The 16,425-nt window shown below is 44.9% G+C and overlaps 1 long non-coding RNA gene and 15 other non-coding genes across 16 annotated transcripts in view; all 16 read right to left on the reverse strand.

Annotated features, from left to right (window-relative positions):
- Positions 1-16,425, reverse strand: part of LOC128366282 (uncharacterized) — a 299,888-nt gene that overhangs the window by 193,274 nt on the left and 90,189 nt on the right. The window lies entirely within an intron of this gene.
- On the reverse strand, positions 3,026-3,097 carry trnap-ugg (transfer RNA proline (anticodon UGG)). The gene has a single exon. It is a non-coding gene; the product is annotated as a tRNA-Pro (tRNA).
- trnap-cgg (transfer RNA proline (anticodon CGG)) lies at positions 3,873-3,944 on the reverse strand. Its single transcript has one exon. It is a non-coding gene; the product is annotated as a tRNA-Pro (tRNA).
- On the reverse strand, positions 5,107-5,178 carry trnap-cgg (transfer RNA proline (anticodon CGG)). Its single transcript has one exon. It is a non-coding gene; the product is annotated as a tRNA-Pro (tRNA).
- trnap-cgg (transfer RNA proline (anticodon CGG)) lies at positions 6,341-6,412 on the reverse strand. Its single transcript has one exon. It is a non-coding gene; the product is annotated as a tRNA-Pro (tRNA).
- trnap-agg (transfer RNA proline (anticodon AGG)) lies at positions 6,767-6,838 on the reverse strand. Its single transcript has one exon. It is a non-coding gene; the product is annotated as a tRNA-Pro (tRNA).
- On the reverse strand, positions 7,189-7,260 carry trnap-agg (transfer RNA proline (anticodon AGG)). The gene has a single exon. It is a non-coding gene; the product is annotated as a tRNA-Pro (tRNA).
- trnap-ugg (transfer RNA proline (anticodon UGG)) lies at positions 8,063-8,134 on the reverse strand. The gene has a single exon. It is a non-coding gene; the product is annotated as a tRNA-Pro (tRNA).
- Positions 9,915-9,986, reverse strand: trnap-agg (transfer RNA proline (anticodon AGG)). The gene has a single exon. It is a non-coding gene; the product is annotated as a tRNA-Pro (tRNA).
- On the reverse strand, positions 11,198-11,269 carry trnap-cgg (transfer RNA proline (anticodon CGG)). The gene has a single exon. It is a non-coding gene; the product is annotated as a tRNA-Pro (tRNA).
- Positions 12,432-12,503, reverse strand: trnap-cgg (transfer RNA proline (anticodon CGG)). The gene has a single exon. It is a non-coding gene; the product is annotated as a tRNA-Pro (tRNA).
- trnap-agg (transfer RNA proline (anticodon AGG)) lies at positions 12,858-12,929 on the reverse strand. Its single transcript has one exon. It is a non-coding gene; the product is annotated as a tRNA-Pro (tRNA).
- trnap-ugg (transfer RNA proline (anticodon UGG)) lies at positions 13,280-13,351 on the reverse strand. The gene has a single exon. It is a non-coding gene; the product is annotated as a tRNA-Pro (tRNA).
- trnap-ugg (transfer RNA proline (anticodon UGG)) lies at positions 13,739-13,810 on the reverse strand. Its single transcript has one exon. It is a non-coding gene; the product is annotated as a tRNA-Pro (tRNA).
- On the reverse strand, positions 14,161-14,232 carry trnap-ugg (transfer RNA proline (anticodon UGG)). Its single transcript has one exon. It is a non-coding gene; the product is annotated as a tRNA-Pro (tRNA).
- Positions 15,008-15,079, reverse strand: trnap-cgg (transfer RNA proline (anticodon CGG)). Its single transcript has one exon. It is a non-coding gene; the product is annotated as a tRNA-Pro (tRNA).

Below are 16,425 nucleotides of genomic sequence, written 5' to 3' on the forward strand. Positions count from 1 at the left end.
TGAGTGTTAAAAGGTAACACAGATTCAAGCTCAGCAGCAGCTTTGTATGTGCTTTGGAGCAAATTAAGGCTTTTATGTTGAGATTTGTGTTTGAAACATTCAAAGAGGATTTTACCAAGAATATCTAACTTGTATGTATCTATTTAGGTCTCAAGTCTTATATCAGCCTTGTTTGGTTTTCTGTACTCCCAGATCTCTCTCATGTCAAATGATTGGTTGCATGCTGTATGTCTGAATTCATACTTCTATCATCTTTGGTCTGGTTTCATGCTGTCTGTATTGTGTGCAGGCTGAATAGAGCACATTCACTACCACACATTCTCTGAATCACAATAGCAAGTGAGCAGTAGTGACAGTGAATTCCAATTTTCCTGGTGGCGGGGCCTCAGAAGATTGAAATTCTAATGAATAAAAGATAATCACTTCAGCAGAGCGTTTGTCAGCCAGTTTCAGCTCATTTTCAATTATAATCCCAGCCTCCCTTCCACCTCTATGAATGCATTATGCTCAATAATATTTAAAGGGTTTTCTTTTCTTTTCCAAGTCCTCCCAACCAACAGCAGCCACTGAAAATGTATTGTCAGCTTTGGAAATAGCTAAATCTCTGACAGGTATATATTGTTCCTGTATCGAGTATCCAGACCATCTACATTAATGTCTACACATTGCAGGTTCATTGCAGGAATATTTCACTGACTGAGCTGAAGAAATGTATGAAAACTGTCAATTTTGCTTTCAATGCAGAGAGAAAGTGCATACTTGGCATGAACAGTGATGAGTATGAAAAAATACTCCAACAAAAACTACAGTAACAACTTCAACTTTTAAAATGTGATCCTGGTCCATGCAAGCACCATGCAGGGCAAAGCAGCAATGATCCCTCACTGGCTTCTCACATACAGGCCCAGAACCCAGCAATCCAGCTGGAGGTACTTGACTGGGCAACCTAACTCTTTTCGTGGTCAGATATTGTCCCTGTGATACTCATCAACTAACCACAATAATGACCAACATACCAAACATACTGTTGAAAAGTTTAAGTAGCTTATTTTGTCAGTTTTGGAGACATTTATTCATGTAAAAAGTGTTTTTTGTTGGCTTCCCAAATCATTTTAAAAGAGAGTGAAAGAAATAGAGTGAGAGCACCACCAGCACATGAACGACAGAAATGGCTGAGTAAGGTAAAGGGTGAATGAAGAAGGAGTGGCATGTAAAACCTGAAACAGTGCAGTGCTCATTTTGACAATAATTTGAATTGAGTTTTAGTCTTAGTTGCTTACTGAAAACAACTGTAAAACAGTTAATTTAGTCTAATCCTAGTCAGTGCTTTGGTCACAGTTTCGTGATACTGTTATGGAATACTAAAGGATATTTCTCCTGGCTGTAAAAATTCCAATAAGAAGTATGCATATCTAGAACTATGTGTTTTGTCAATCAGGTTGAGACTTACCATACTTTTTTATATATCATCTAAAACTGAATGCCTAAAGTTAGCTAGTGAAGGTGCAATACAATCATATTTCCTCACAGGTCATGTTTATTTTCTGCATATATACATCAGCATTGTGTCACTGTGTTGACACTGTTGTTTGGGTCATTATTTAACACATACAACCTTTCACTTTTTCACCTTTTCATCGCAGGTTTTCTAGTTATCTCCAAAATGGTTTTTATATCATTTGTACAGCTTACTGACAGAGTTTCCCATATTTTTCCCTGCCATAGTTTCATGTTGACATGCCCCCAGCCCACAGTTGAGACACAGACACACACACACCAAACTCCAAAAATGAGTGGTGTAAAACCTAAAAAGTACACTCTCTCTGCTCTCTGAAACATTGATCAAGGTTTAACCACACATTTTGGGGCTTTTCCATTATACAGCACAACTCGGCTTCGGTTTCGGTACCAGGAACAACCATTTTCATAAACAATGGAGGAGATGGTGTACTTGCTGTTGTATGTGTTTTTTTTGTCACAAACAAAGCAAGAGAAGAGAAACGAATCGCTGTAACACTGTTGCCGCAATTTAAAAATGACAGGTTTTGATTCTTGTGTCGGACGTCGTGCTTATGACTCTTACAGTGACAACACTCTCAAAAAAATGTCCAGCACGTCGATGGTCCACAAATTTTGGACAACTTGGTCTTATGCCATCTGGACAACTAACTTTCTCTCTCTTACCTCTCGCACCCTAAGCAAGAATCATACCATGAGAAAAAGCCACGAAAAACTAGACATCTGGGATGTCCCCCTCCAGTGAATGCTATTACCGTCTGCATCTAGCTTGGCTGCATTATTCGACCTGTGTTTTTGACTTTGACTCGTTTATGTCTTCCGTGTTTGATCTGGCTTTGTAATTATTGTCTGGAATTCAAAAAAATGTGCAACACGTCCGTGGTACAAAAACATTTCGACACCTCTGCCTTACGAGATCCTGAGGCATTGTGAGAAGAACCCGTATAAGCTACCTTTCCTTCAACATGCAGGTGAAATGGTTGAAAGCTTAATTCCTTGACAGGAATGCTAAGGTTCTAACAGTTCCAAAGTTAGTCAGACAACTGAATAGAAGCAGCCACATTCCTACGCTGAGGGCTCGTCTGGGATTTGAACCCCAGACCTCTCGCACCCTAAGCCAGAATCATACCCCTAGACCAACGAGCCACAAAAACCATGACATCTGGGATTTCCCCCTCCAGTGAATGCTATTCCCGTCTGCATTTAGCTTGACCGCATTATTCGACATGTGTTTTTGACCTTGACTCGTTTGTCTTCCGTGTTTGATCAGGCTTTGTCATTATTGTCTGGAACTCCAAAAAATGTGCAGCCCGTGGTACACAACTTTTCGACACCTCTGCCATACGAGATTCTGATGCATTGTAAGCAGAACCTGTTCAAACAACCTTTCCATCAACATGCAGGTGAAATGGTTGAACATTCCACTCCTTGATAGGGTTGCTTAGGTTCACAACAGTTCCAGAGTTAGTCAGACAACTGAATAGAAGCAGCCATGTACCTGCGCTGAGGGCTCGTCCGGGATTTGAACCCGGGACCTCTCGCACCCAAAGCGAGAATCATACCCCTAGACCAACGAGCCACTAAAACCAAGACATCTGGGATGTCCCCCTCCAGTGAACGCTATTACCGTCTGCATCTAGCTTGGCCGCATTATTCGACCTGTGTTTTTGACCTTGACGCGTTTATGTCTTCCGTGTTTGATCTGGCTTTGTAATTATTGTCTGGAACAAAAAGAATCTGCAGCAGGTCTGTGGTCGACAAACCTTTGACACCTCTACCGTACGAGATCCTGAGGCATTGTGAGAAGAACCTGTATAAGCAACCATTCCTTCAACATGCAGGTGAAGTGATTGAAAGCTTAACTCCTTGACAGGAATGCTAAGGTTCACAACAGTTCCAGAGTTAGTCAGACAACTGAATAGAAGCAGCCATGTTCCTGCGCGAAGGGCTCGTCTGGGATTTGAACCCGGGACCTCTCGCACCCGAAGCGAAAATCACACCCCTACACCAATGAGCCACAAAAACCACGACATCTGGGATTTCCCCCTCCAGTGAATGCTATTACCATCTGCATCTAGCTTGGCCGCATTATTCGACCTGTGTTTTTGACCTGTGTTTGATCTGGCTTTGTAATTATTGTCTGGAACTAAAAAAAATGTGCAGCAGGTCTGTGGTCGACACCTCTGCCTTACGAGATCCTGAGGCATTGTTAGAAGAACCTGTATAAACAACCTTTCCATCAACATACAGCTGAAGTGGTTGAACATTCCACTCCTTGACAGGAATGCTAAGGTTTACAACAGTTCCAAAGTTAGTCAGACAACTGAACAGAAGCAGCCATGTTCCTGCGCTGAGGGCTCGTCCGGGATTTGAACCCGGGACCTCTCGCACCCGAAGCCAGAATCATATCCCTAGACCAACGAGCCACAGAAACCATGACATCTGGGTTTTCCCCCTTCAGTGAATGCTATTCCCGTCTGCATTTAGCTTGACCACATTATTCGACCTGTGTTTTTGACCTTGACTCGTTTATGTCTTCAGTGTTTGATCAGGCTTTGTAATTATTGTCTGGGACTCAAAAAAATGTGCAGCAAGTCTGTGGTCGACACCTCTGCGTTATGAGATCCTGAGGCATTGTGAGAAGAACCTGTATAAACAACCTTTCCATCAACATACAGGTGAAGTGGTTAAACATTCCACTCCTTGACAGGGTTGCTTAGATTCATTAGTTCATACCCCTAGACCAACGAGCCACGAAAACCATGATATCTGGGATGTCCCCCTCCAGTGAATGCTATTACCGTCTGCATCTAGCTTGGCCAGGATTCTCCCTGTGTTTTTGACCTTGACTCGTTTTTGTCTTCCGTGTTTGATCTGGCTTTGTAATTATTGTCTGGAACTCAAAAAAATGTGCAGCCCGTCCGTGGTACACATCTTTTCGACACCTCTGCCTTACGAGATCCTGATGCATTGTGAGAAGAACCTGTCTAAACAACCTTTCCCTGAATCTGGGATGTCTCCCTCCAGTGAATGCTATTACCGTCTGCATCTAGCTTGGCTACATTATTCGACCTGTGTTTTTGACCTTGACTCGTTTATGTCTTCCGTGTTTGATCTGGCTTTGTAATTATTGTCTGGAACTCCAAAAAATGTGCAGCAGGTCTGTAGTCGACACCTCTGCCTTACGAGATCCTGAGGCATTGTGAGAAGAACCTGTATAAACAACCTTTCCCTGAATCTGGGATGTCCCCTTACAGTGAATGCTATTAACGTCTGCATCTAGCTTGGCCGCATTATTCGACCTGTGTTTTTGACCTTGACTCGTTTATGTCTGCCGTGTTTGATCTGGCTTTGTAATTATTGTCTGGAACAAAAAAAATGTTCAGCACGTCTGCGGTCGACAAACCTTTGACACCTCTGCCTTACGAAATCCTGAGGCATTGTGAGAAGAACCTGTATAAGCAACCATTCCTTCAACATGCAGGTAAAGTGATTGAAAGCTTAACTCCTTGACAGGAATGCTAAGGTTCACAACAGTTTCAAAGTTAGTCAGACAACTGAATAGAAGCAGCCATGTTCCTGCGCTGAGGGCTCGTCCGGGATTTGAACCCGGGACCTCTCGCACCCGAAGCCAGAATCATATCCCTAGACCAACGAGCCACAGAAACCATGACATCTGGGTTTTCCCCCTTCAGTGAATGCTATTCCCGTCTGCATTTAGCTTGACCACATTATTCGACCTGTGTTTTTGACCTTGACTCGTTTATGTCTTCAGTGTTTGATCAGGCTTTGTAATTATTGTCTGGGACTCAAAAAAATGTGCAGCAAGTCTGTGGTCGACACCTCTGCGTTATGAGATCCTGAGGCATTGTGAGAAGAACCTGTATAAACAACCTTTCCATCAACATACAGGTGAAGTGGTTAAACATTCCACTCCTTGACAGGGTTGCTTAGATTCATTAGTTCATACCCCTAGACCAACGAGCCACGAAAACCATGATATCTGGGATGTCCCCCTCCAGTGAATGCTATTACCGTCTGCATCTAGCTTGGCCAGGATTCTCCCTGTGTTTTTGACCTTGACTCGTTTTTGTCTTCCGTGTTTGATCTGGCTTTGTAATTATTGTCTGGAACTCAAAAAAATGTGCAGCCCGTCCGTGGTACACATCTTTTCGACACCTCTGCCTTACGAGATCCTGATGCATTGTGAGAAGAACCTGTCTAAACAACCTTTCCCTGAATCTGGGATGTCTCCCTCCAGTGAATGCTATTACCGTCTGCATCTAGCTTGGCTACATTATTCGACCTGTGTTTTTGACCTTGACTCGTTTATGTCTTCCGTGTTTGATCTGGCTTTGTAATTATTGTCTGGAACTCCAAAAAATGTGCAGCAGGTCTGTAGTCGACACCTCTGCCTTACGAGATCCTGAGGCATTGTGAGAAGAACCTGTATAAACAACCTTTCCCTGAATCTGGGATGTCCCCTTACAGTGAATGCTATTAACGTCTGCATCTAGCTTGGCCGCATTATTCGACCTGTGTTTTTGACCTTGACTCGTTTATGTCTGCCGTGTTTGATCTGGCTTTGTAATTATTGTCTGGAACAAAAAAAATGTTCAGCACGTCTGCGGTCGACAAACCTTTGACACCTCTGCCTTACGAAATCCTGAGGCATTGTGAGAAGAACCTGTATAAGCAACCATTCCTTCAACATGCAGGTAAAGTGATTGAAAGCTTAACTCCTTGACAGGAATGCTAAGGTTCACAACAGTTTCAAAGTTAGTCAGACAACTGAATAGAAGCAGCCATGTTCCTGCGCTGAGGGCTCGTCCGGGATTTGAACCCGGGACCTCTCGCACCCGAAGCGAGAATCATACCCCTAGACCAACGAGCCACAAAAACCATGACATCTGGGATTTCCCCCTCCAGTGAATGCTATTCCTGTCTGCATTTAGCTTGACCGCATTATTCGACCTGTGTTTTTGACCTTGACTCGTTTGTCCTCCGTGTTTGATCTGGCTTTGTAATTATTGTCTGGAACTCAAAAAAATGTGCAGCAGGTCTGTGGTCGACACCTCTGCCTTATAAGATCCTGAGGCATTGTGAGAAGAACCTGTATAAACAACCTTTCCATCAACATACAGGTGAAGTGGTTGAACATTCCACTCCTTGATAGGGTTGCTTACGTTCACAACAGTTCCAAAGTTAGTCAGACAACTGAATAGAAGCAGACCTGTTTCTGGGTTGAGGGCTCGTCCAGGATTTGAACCCGGGACCTCTCGCACCCTAAGCGAGAATCATACCCCTAGACCAACGAGCCACAAAAACCAAGACATCTGGGATTTCCCCGTCCAGTGAATGCTATTCCCGTCTGCATTATTCGACCTGTGTTTTTGACCTTGACTCGTTTGTCTTCCGTGTTTGATCTGGCTTTGTAATTATTGTCTGGAACTCCAAAAAATGTGCAGCCCGTCCATGGTACACAACTTTGCGACACCTCTGCCTTACGAGATCCTGATGCATTGTGAGAAGAACCTGTCTAAACAACCTTTCCATCAACATGCAGATGAAGTGGTTGAACATTCCACTCCTTGACAGGGTTGCTTAGGTTCACAACAGTTCCAAAGTTAGTCAGACAACTGAATAGAAGCAGTTGTGTTCCTGCGCTGAGGGTTCGTCCGGGATTTGAACCCGGGACCTCTCGCACCCTAAGCGAGAATCATACCCCTAGACCAACGAGCCACAAAAACCATGACATCTGGGATTTCCCCGTGCAGTGAATGCTATTCCTGTCTGCATTTAGCTTAACCGCATTATTCGACCTGTGTTTTTGACCTTGACTCGTTTGTCTTCCGTGTTTGATCAGGCTTTGTCATTATTGTCTGGAACTCAAAAAAATGTGCAGCCCGTCCATGGTACACAACTTTTCGACACCTCTGCCTTACGAGATTCTGATGCATTGTAAGAAGAACCTGTTTAAACAACCTTTCCATCAACATGCAGGTGAAATGGTTGAACATTCCACTCCTTGATAGGGTTGCTTAGGTTCACGACAGTTCCAAAGTTAGTCAGACAACTGAATAGAAGCAGCCATGTTCCTGCGCTGAGGGCTCGTCTGGGATTTGAACCCGGGACCTCTCGCACCCGAAGCGGGAATCATAACCCTAGACCAACGAGCCACAAAAACCATGACATCTGGGATTTCCCCCTCCAGTGAATGCTATTCCCGTCTGCATTTAGCTTGACCGCATTATTCGACATGTGTTTTTGACCTTGACTCATTTGTCTTCCGTGTTTGATCAGGCTTTGTCATTATTGTCTGGAATTCCAAAAAATGTGCAGCCCGTCCGTGGTACACAACTTTTCGACACCTCTGCCATACGAGATTCTGATGCATTGTAAGAAGAACCTGTTCAAACAACCTTTCCATCAACATGCAGGTGAAATGGTTGAACATTCGACTCCTTGATAGGGTTGCTTAGGTTCACAACAGTTCCAAAGTTAGTCAGACAACTGAATAGAAGCAGCCATGTTCCTGCGCTGAGGGCTCGTCCGGGATTTGAACCCGGGACCTCTCGCACCCAAAGCGAGAATCATACCCCTAGACCAACGAGCCACTAAAACCAAGACATCTGGGATGTCCCCCTCCAGTGAACGCTATTACCGTCTGCATCTAGCTTGGCCGCATTATTCGACCTGTGTTTTTGACCTTGACGCGTTTATGTCTTCCGTGTTTGATCTGGCTTTGTAATTATTGTCTGGAACAAAAAGAATCTGCAGCAGGTCTGTGGTCGACAAACCTTTGACACCTCTACCGTACGAGATCCTGAGGCATTGTGAGAAGAACCTGTATAAGCAACCATTCCTTCAACATGCAGGTGAAGTGACTGAAAGCTTAACTCCTTGACAGGAATGCTAAGGTTCACAACAGTTCCAGAGTTAGTCAGACAACTGAATAGAAGCAGCCATGTTCCTGCGCGAAGGGCTCGTCTGGGATTTGAACCCGGGACCTCTCGCACCCGAAGCAAAAATCACACCCCTACACCAATGAGCCACAAAAACCACGACATCTGGGATTTCCCCCTTCAGTGAATGCTATTACCATCTGCATCTAGCTTGGCCGCATTATTCGACCTGTGTTTTTGACCTGTGTTTGATCTGGCTTTGTAATTATTGTCTGGAACTAAAAAAAATGTGCAGCAGGTCTGTGGTCGACACCTCTGCCTTACGAGATCCTGAGGCATTGTTAGAAGAACCTGTATAAACAACCTTTCCATCAACATACAGCTGAAGTGGTTGAACATTCCACTCCTTGACAGGAATGCTAAGGTTTACAACAGTTCCAAAGTTAGTCAGACAACTGAATAGAAGGAGCCATGTTCCTGCGCTGAGGGCTCGTCCGGGATTTGAACCCGGGAACTCTCGCACCCGAAGCCAGAATCATATCCCTAGACCAACGAGCCACAGAAACCATGACATCTGGGATTTCCCCCTTCAGTGAATGCTATTCCCGTCTGCATTTAGCTTGACCACATTATTCGACCTGTGGTTTTGACCTTGACTCGTTTATGTCTTCAGTGTTTGATCAGGCTTTGTAATTATTGTCTGGGACTCAAAAAAATGTGCAGCAAGTCTGTGGTCGACACCTCTGCGTTATGAGATCCTGAGGCATTGTGAGAAGAACCTGTATAAACAACCTTTCCATCAACATACAGGTGAAGTGGTTAAACATTCCACTCCTTGACAGGGTTGCTTAGATTCATTAGATCATACCCCTAGACCAACGAGCCACGAAAACCATGATATCTGGGATGTCCCCCTCCAGTGAATGCTATTAAAGTCTGCATCTAGCTTGGCCAGGATTCTCCCTGTGTTTTTGACCTTGACTCGTTTTTGTCTTCCGTGTTTGATCTGGCTTTGTAATTATTGTCTGGAACTCAAAAAAATGTGCAGCCCGTCCGTGGTACACATCTTTTCGACACCTCTGCCTTACGAGATCCTGATGCATTGTGAGAAGAACCTGTCTAAACAACCTTTCCCTGAATCTGGGATGTCTCCCTCCAGTGAATGCTATTACCGTCTGCATCTAGCTTGGCCGCATTATTCGACCTGTGTTTTTGACCTTGACTCGTTTATGTCTTCCGTGTTTGATCTGGCTTTGTAATTATTGTCTGGAACTCCAAAAAATGTGCAGCCCGTCCATGGTACACAACTTTGCGACACCTCTGCCTTACGAGATCCTGATGCATTGTGAGAAGAACCTGTCTAAACAACCTTTCCATCAACATGCAGATGAAGTGGTTGAACATTCCACTCCTTGACAGGGTTGCTTAGGTTCACAACAGTTCCAAAGTTAGTCAGACAACTGAATAGAAGCAGTTGTGTTCCTGCGCTGAGGGTTCGTCCGGGATTTGAACCCGGGACCTCTCGCACCCTAAGCGAGAATCATACCCCTAGACCAACGAGCCACAAAAACCATGACATCTGGGATTTCCCCGTCCAGTGAATGCTATTCCTGTCTGCATTTAGCTTAACCGCATTATTCGACCTGTGTTTTTGACCTTGACTCGTTTGTCTTCCGTGTTTGATCAGGCTTTGTCATTATTGTCTGGAACTCAAAAAAATGTGCAGCCCGTCCATGGTACACAACTTTTCGACACCTCTGCCTTACGAGATTCTGATGCATTGTAAGAAGAACCTGTTTAAACAACCTTTCCATCAACATGCAGGTGAAATGGTTGAACATTCCACTCCTTGATAGGGTTGCTTAGGTTCACAACAGTTCCAAAGTTAGTCAGACAACTGAATAGAAGCAGCCATGTTCCTGCGCTGAGGGCTCGTCTGGGATTTGAAGCCGGGACCTCTCGCACCCGAAGCGGGAATCATAACCCTAGACCAACGAGCCACAAAAACCATGACATCTGGGATGTCCCCCTCCAGTGAATGCTATTCCCGTCTGCATTTAGCTTGACCGCATTATTCGACATGTGTTTTTGACCTTGACTCGTTTGTCTTCCGTGTTTGATCAGGCTTTGTCATTATTGTCTGGAACTCCAAAAAATGTGCAGCCCGTCCGTGGTACACAAGTTTTCGACACCTCTGCCATACGAGATTCTGATGCATTGTGAGAAGAACCTGTTCAAACAACCTTTCCATCAACATGCAGGTGAAATGGTTGAACATTCCACTCCTTGAAAGGGTTGCTTAGGTTCACAACAGTTCCAGAGTTAGTCAGACAACTGAATAGAAGCAGCCATGTTCCTGCGCGAAGGGCTCGTCTGGGATTTGAACCCGGGACCTCTCACACCCGAAGCAAAAATCACACCCCTACACCAATGAGCCACAAAAACCACGACATCTGGGATTTCCCCCTCCAGTGAATGCTATTACCATCTGCATCTAGCTTGGCCGCATTATTCGACCTGTGTTTTTGACCTGTGTTTGATCTGGCTTTGTAATTATTGTCTGGAACTAAAAAAAATGTGCAGCAGGTCTGTGGTCGACACCTCTGCCTTACGAGATCCTGAGGCATTGTTAGAAGAACCTGTATAAACAACCTTTCCATCAACATACAACTGAAGTGGTTGAACATTCCACTCCTTGACAGGAATGCTAAGGTTTACAACAGTTCCAAAGTTAGTCAGACAACTGAATAGAAGCAGCCATGTTCCTGCGCTGAGGGCTCGTCCGGGATTTGAACCCGGGACCTCTCGCACCCGAAGCCAGAATCATATCCCTAGACCAACGAGCCACAGAAACCATGACATCTGGGATTTCCCCCTTCAGTGAATGCTATTCCCGTCTGCATTTAGCTTGACCACATTATTCGACCTGTGGTTTTGACCTTGACTCGTTTATGTCTTCAGTGTTTGATCAGGCTTTGTAATTATTGTCTGGGACTCAAAAAAATGTGCAGCAAGTCTGTGGTCGACACCTCTGCGTTATGAGATCCTGAGGCATTGTGAGAAGAACCTGTATAAACAACCTTTCCATCAACATACAGGTGAAGTGGTTAAACATTCCACTCCTTGACAGGGTTGCTTAGATTCATTAGATCATACCCCTAGACCAACGAGCCACGAAAACCATGATATCTGGGATGTCCCCCTCCAGTGAATGCTATTACCGTCTGCATCTAGCTTGGCCAGGATTCTCCCTGTGTTTTTGACCTTGACTCGTTTTTGTCTTCCGTGTTTGATCTGGCTTTGTAATTATTGTCTGGAACTCAAAAAAATGTGCAGCCCGTCCGTGGTACACATCTTTTCGACACCTCTGCCTTACGAGATCCTGATGCATTGTGAGAAGAACCTGTCTAAACAACCTTTCCCTGAATCTGGGATGTCTCCCTCCAGTGAATGCTATTACCGTCTGCATCTAGCTTGGCCGCATTATTCGACCTGTGTTTTTGACCTTGACTCGTTTATGTCTTCCGTGTTTGATCTGGCTTTGTAATTATTGTCTGGAACTCCAAAAAATGTGCAGCAGGTCTGTAGTCGACACCTCTGCCTTACGAGATCCTGAGGCATTGTGAGAAGAACCTGTATAAACAACCTTTCCCTGAATCTGGGATGTCCCCTTACAGTGAATGCTATTAACGTCTGCATCTAGCTTGGCCGCATTATTCGACCTGTGTTTTTGACCTTGACTCGTTTATGTCTGCCGTGTTTGATCTGGCTTTGTAATTATTGTCTGGAACAAAAAAAATGTTCAGCACGTCTGCGGTCGACAAACCTTTGACACCTCTGCCTTACAAGATCCTGAGGCATTGTGAGAAGAACCTGTATAAGCAACCATTCCTTCAACATGCAGGTAAAGTGATTAAAAGCTTAACTCCTTGACAGGAATGCTAAGGTTCACAACAGTTCCAAAGTTAGTCAGACAACTGAATAGAAGCAGTCATGTTCCTGCGCTGAGGGCTCGTCCGGGATTTGAACCCGGGACCTCTCGCACCCGAAGCGAGAATCATACCCCTAGACCAACGAGCCACAAAAACCATGACATCTGGGATTTCCCCGTCCAGTGAATGCTATTCCCGTCTGCATTTAGCTTGACCGCATTATTTGACCTGTGTTTTTGACCTTGACTCGTTTGTCTTCCGTGTTTGATCTGACTTTGTAATTATTGTCTGGAACTCAAAAAAATGTGCAGCAGGTCTGTGGTCGACACCTCTGCCTTATAAGATCCTGAGGCATTGTGAGAAGAACCTGTATAAACAACCTTTCCATCAACATACAGGTGAAGTGGTTGAACATTCCACTCCTTGAAAGGGTTGCTTACGTTCACGACAGTTCCAAAGTTAGTCAGACAACTGAATAGAAGCAGACGTGTTTCTGGGTTGAGGGCTCGTCCGGGATTTGAACCCGGGACCTCTCGCACCCTAAGCGAGAATCATACCCCTAGACCAACGAGCCACAAAAACCAAGACATCTGGGATTTCCCCGTCCAGTGAATGCTATTCCCGTCTGCATTATTCGACCTGTGTTTTTGACCTTGACTCGTTTGTCTTCCGTGATTGATCTGGCTTTGTAATTATTGTCTGGAACTCCAAAAAATGTGCAGCCCGTCCATGGTACACAACTTTGCGACACCTCTGCCTTACGAGATCCTGATGCATTGTGAGAAGAACCTGTCTAAACAACCTTTCCATCAACATGCAGATGAAGTGGTTGAACATTCCACTCCTTGACAGGGTTGCTTAGGTTCACAACAGTTCCAAAGTTAGTCAGACAACTGAATAGAAGCAGTTGTGTTCCTGCGCTGAGGGCTCGTCCGGGATTTGAACCCGGGACCTCTCGCACCCAAAGCGAGAATCATACCCCTAGACCAACGAGCCACTAAAACCAAGACATTTGGGATGTTCCCCTCCAGTGAATGCTATTCCCGTCTGCATTATTCGACCTGTGTTTTTGACCTTGACTCGTTTGTCTTCCGTGTTTGATCAGGCTTTGTCATTATTGTCTGGAACTCAAAAAAATGTGCAGCCCGTCCATGGTACACAACTATTGTCTGGAACTCAAAAAAATGTGCAGCAGGTCTGTGGTCGACACCTCTGCCTTATAAGATCCTGAGGCATTGTGAGAAGAACCTGTATAAACAACCTTTCCATCAACATACAGGTGAAGTGGTTGAACATTCCACTCCTTGATAGGGTTGCTTACGTTCACAACAGTTCCAAAGTTAGTCAGACAACTGAATAGCAGCAGCCATGTTCCTGCGCTGAGGGCTCGTCCGGGATTTGAACCCGGGACCTCTCGCACCCAAAGCGAGAATCATACCCCTAGACCAACGAGCCACTAAAACCAAGACATCTGGGATGTCCCCCTCCAGTGAATGCTATTCCCGTCTGCATTATTCGACCTGTGTTTTTGACCTTGACTCGTTTGTCTTCCGTGTTTGATCAGGCATTGTCATTATTGTCTGGAACTCAAAAAAATGTGCAGCCCGTCCATGGTACACAACTTTTCGACACCTCTGCCTTACGAGATTCTGATGCATTGTAAGAAGAACCTGTTTAAACAACCTTTCCATCAACATGCAGGTGAAATGGTTGAACATTCCACTCCTTGAAAGGGTTGCTTAGGTTCACAACAGTTCCAAAGTTAGTCAGACAACTGAATAGCAGCAGCCATGTTCCTGCGCTGAGGGCTCGTCCGGGATTTGAACCCGGGACCTCTCGCACCCAAAGCGAGAATCATACCCCTAGACCAACGAGCCACTAAAACCAAGACATCTGGGATGTCCCCCTCCAGTGAATGCTATTACCGTCTGCATCTAGCTTGGCCGCATTATTCGACCTGTGTTTTTGACCTTGACGCGTTTATGTCTTCCGTGTTTGATCTGGCTTTGTAATTATTGTCTGGAACAAAAAGAATCTGCAGCAGGTCTGTGGTCGACAAACCTTTGACACCTCTACCGTACGAGATCCTGAGGCATTGTGAGAAGAACCTGTATAAGCAACCATTCCTTCAACATGCAGGTGAAGTGATTGAAAGCTTAACTCCTTGACAGGAATGCTAAGGTTCACAACAGTTCCAGAGTTAGTCAGACAACTGAATAGAAGCAGCCATGTTCCTGCGCGAAGGGCTCGTCTGGGATTTGAACCCGGGACCTCTCGCACCCGAAGCGAAAATCACACCCCTACACCAATGAGCCACAAAAACCAAGACATCTGGGATTTCCCCCTCCAGTGAATGCTATTACCATCTGCATCTAGCTTGGCCGCATTATTCGACCTGTGTTTTTGACCTGTGTTTGATCTGGCTTTGTAATTATTGTCTGGAACTAAAAAAAATGTGCAGCAGGTCTGTGGTCGACACCTCTGCCTTACGAGATCCTGAGGCATTGTTAGAAGAACCTGTATAAACAACCTTTCCATCAACATACAGCTGAAGTGGTTGAACATTCCACTCCTTGACAGGAATGCTAAGGTTTACAACAGTTACAAAGTTAGTCAGACAACTGAATAGAAGCAGCCATGTTCCTGCGCTGAGGGCTCGTCCGGGATTTGAACCCGGGACCTCTCGCACCCGAAGCCAGAATCATATCCCTAGACCAACGAGCCACAGAAACCATGACATCTGGGATTTCCCCCTTCAGTGAATGCTATTCCCGTCTGCATTTAGCTTGACCGCATTATTCGACCTGTGTTTTTGACTTTGACTCGTTTATGTCTTCAGTGTTTGATCAGGCTTTGTAATTATTGTCTGGGACTCAAAAAAATGTGCAGCAAGTCTGTGGTCGACACCTCTGCGTTATGAGATCCTGAGGCATTGTGAGAAGAACCTGTATAAACAACCTTTCCATCAACATACAGGTGAAGTGGTTAAACATTCCACTCCTTGACAGGGTTGCTTAGATTCATTAGATCATACCCCTAGACCAACGAGCCACGAAAACCATGATATCTGGGATGTCCCCCTCCAGTGAATGCTATTACCGTCTGCATCTAGCTTGGCCAGGATTCTCCCTGTGTTTTTGACCTTGACTCGTTTTTGTCTTCCGTGTTTGATCTGGCTTTGTAATTATTGTCTGGAACTCAAAAAAATGTGCAGCCCGTCCGTGGTACACATCTTTTCGACACCTCTGCCTTACGAGATCCTGATGCATTGTGAGAAGAACCTGTCTAAACAACCTTTCCCTGAATCTGGGATGTCTCCCTCCAGTGAATGCTATTACCGTCTGCATCTAGCTTGGCCGCATTATTCGACCTGTGTTTTTGACCTTGACTCGTTTATGTCTTCCGTGTTTGATCTGGCTTTGTAATTATTGTCTGGAACTCCAAAAAATGTGCAGCAGGTCTGTAGTCGACACCTCTGCCTTACGAGATCCTGAGGCATTGTGAGAAGAACCTGTCTAAACAACCTTTCCCTGAATCTGGGATGTCTCCCTCCAGTGAATGCTATTACCGTCTGCATCTAGCTTGGCCGCATTATTCGACCTGTGTTTTTGACCTTGACTCGTTTTTGTCTTCCGTGTTTGATCTGGCTTTGTAATTATTGTCTGGAACTCAAAAAAATGTGCAGCCCGTCCGTGGTACACATCTTTTCGACACCTCTGCCTTACGAGATCCTGATGCATTGTGAGAAGAACCTGTCTAAACAACCTTTCCCTGAATCTGGGATGTCTCCCTCCAGTGAATGCTATTACCGTCTGCATCTAGCTTGGCTGCATTATTCGACCTGTGTTTTTGACCTTGACTCGTTTATGTCTTCCGTGTTTGATCTGGCTTTGTAATTATTGTCTGGAACTCCAAAAAATGTGCAGCAGGTCTGTAGTCGACACCTCTGCCTTACGAGATCCTGAGGCATTGTGAGAAGAACCTGTATAAACAACCTTTCCCTGAATCTGGGATGTCCCCTTACAGTGAATGCTATTAACGTCTGCATCTAGCTTGGCCGCATTATTCGA

The sequence above is a fragment of the Scomber japonicus genome, chromosome 10 (genome assembly GCF_027409825.1).
Source record: "Scomber japonicus isolate fScoJap1 chromosome 10, fScoJap1.pri, whole genome shotgun sequence".
NCBI lineage: Eukaryota > Metazoa > Chordata > Actinopteri > Scombriformes > Scombridae > Scomber > Scomber japonicus.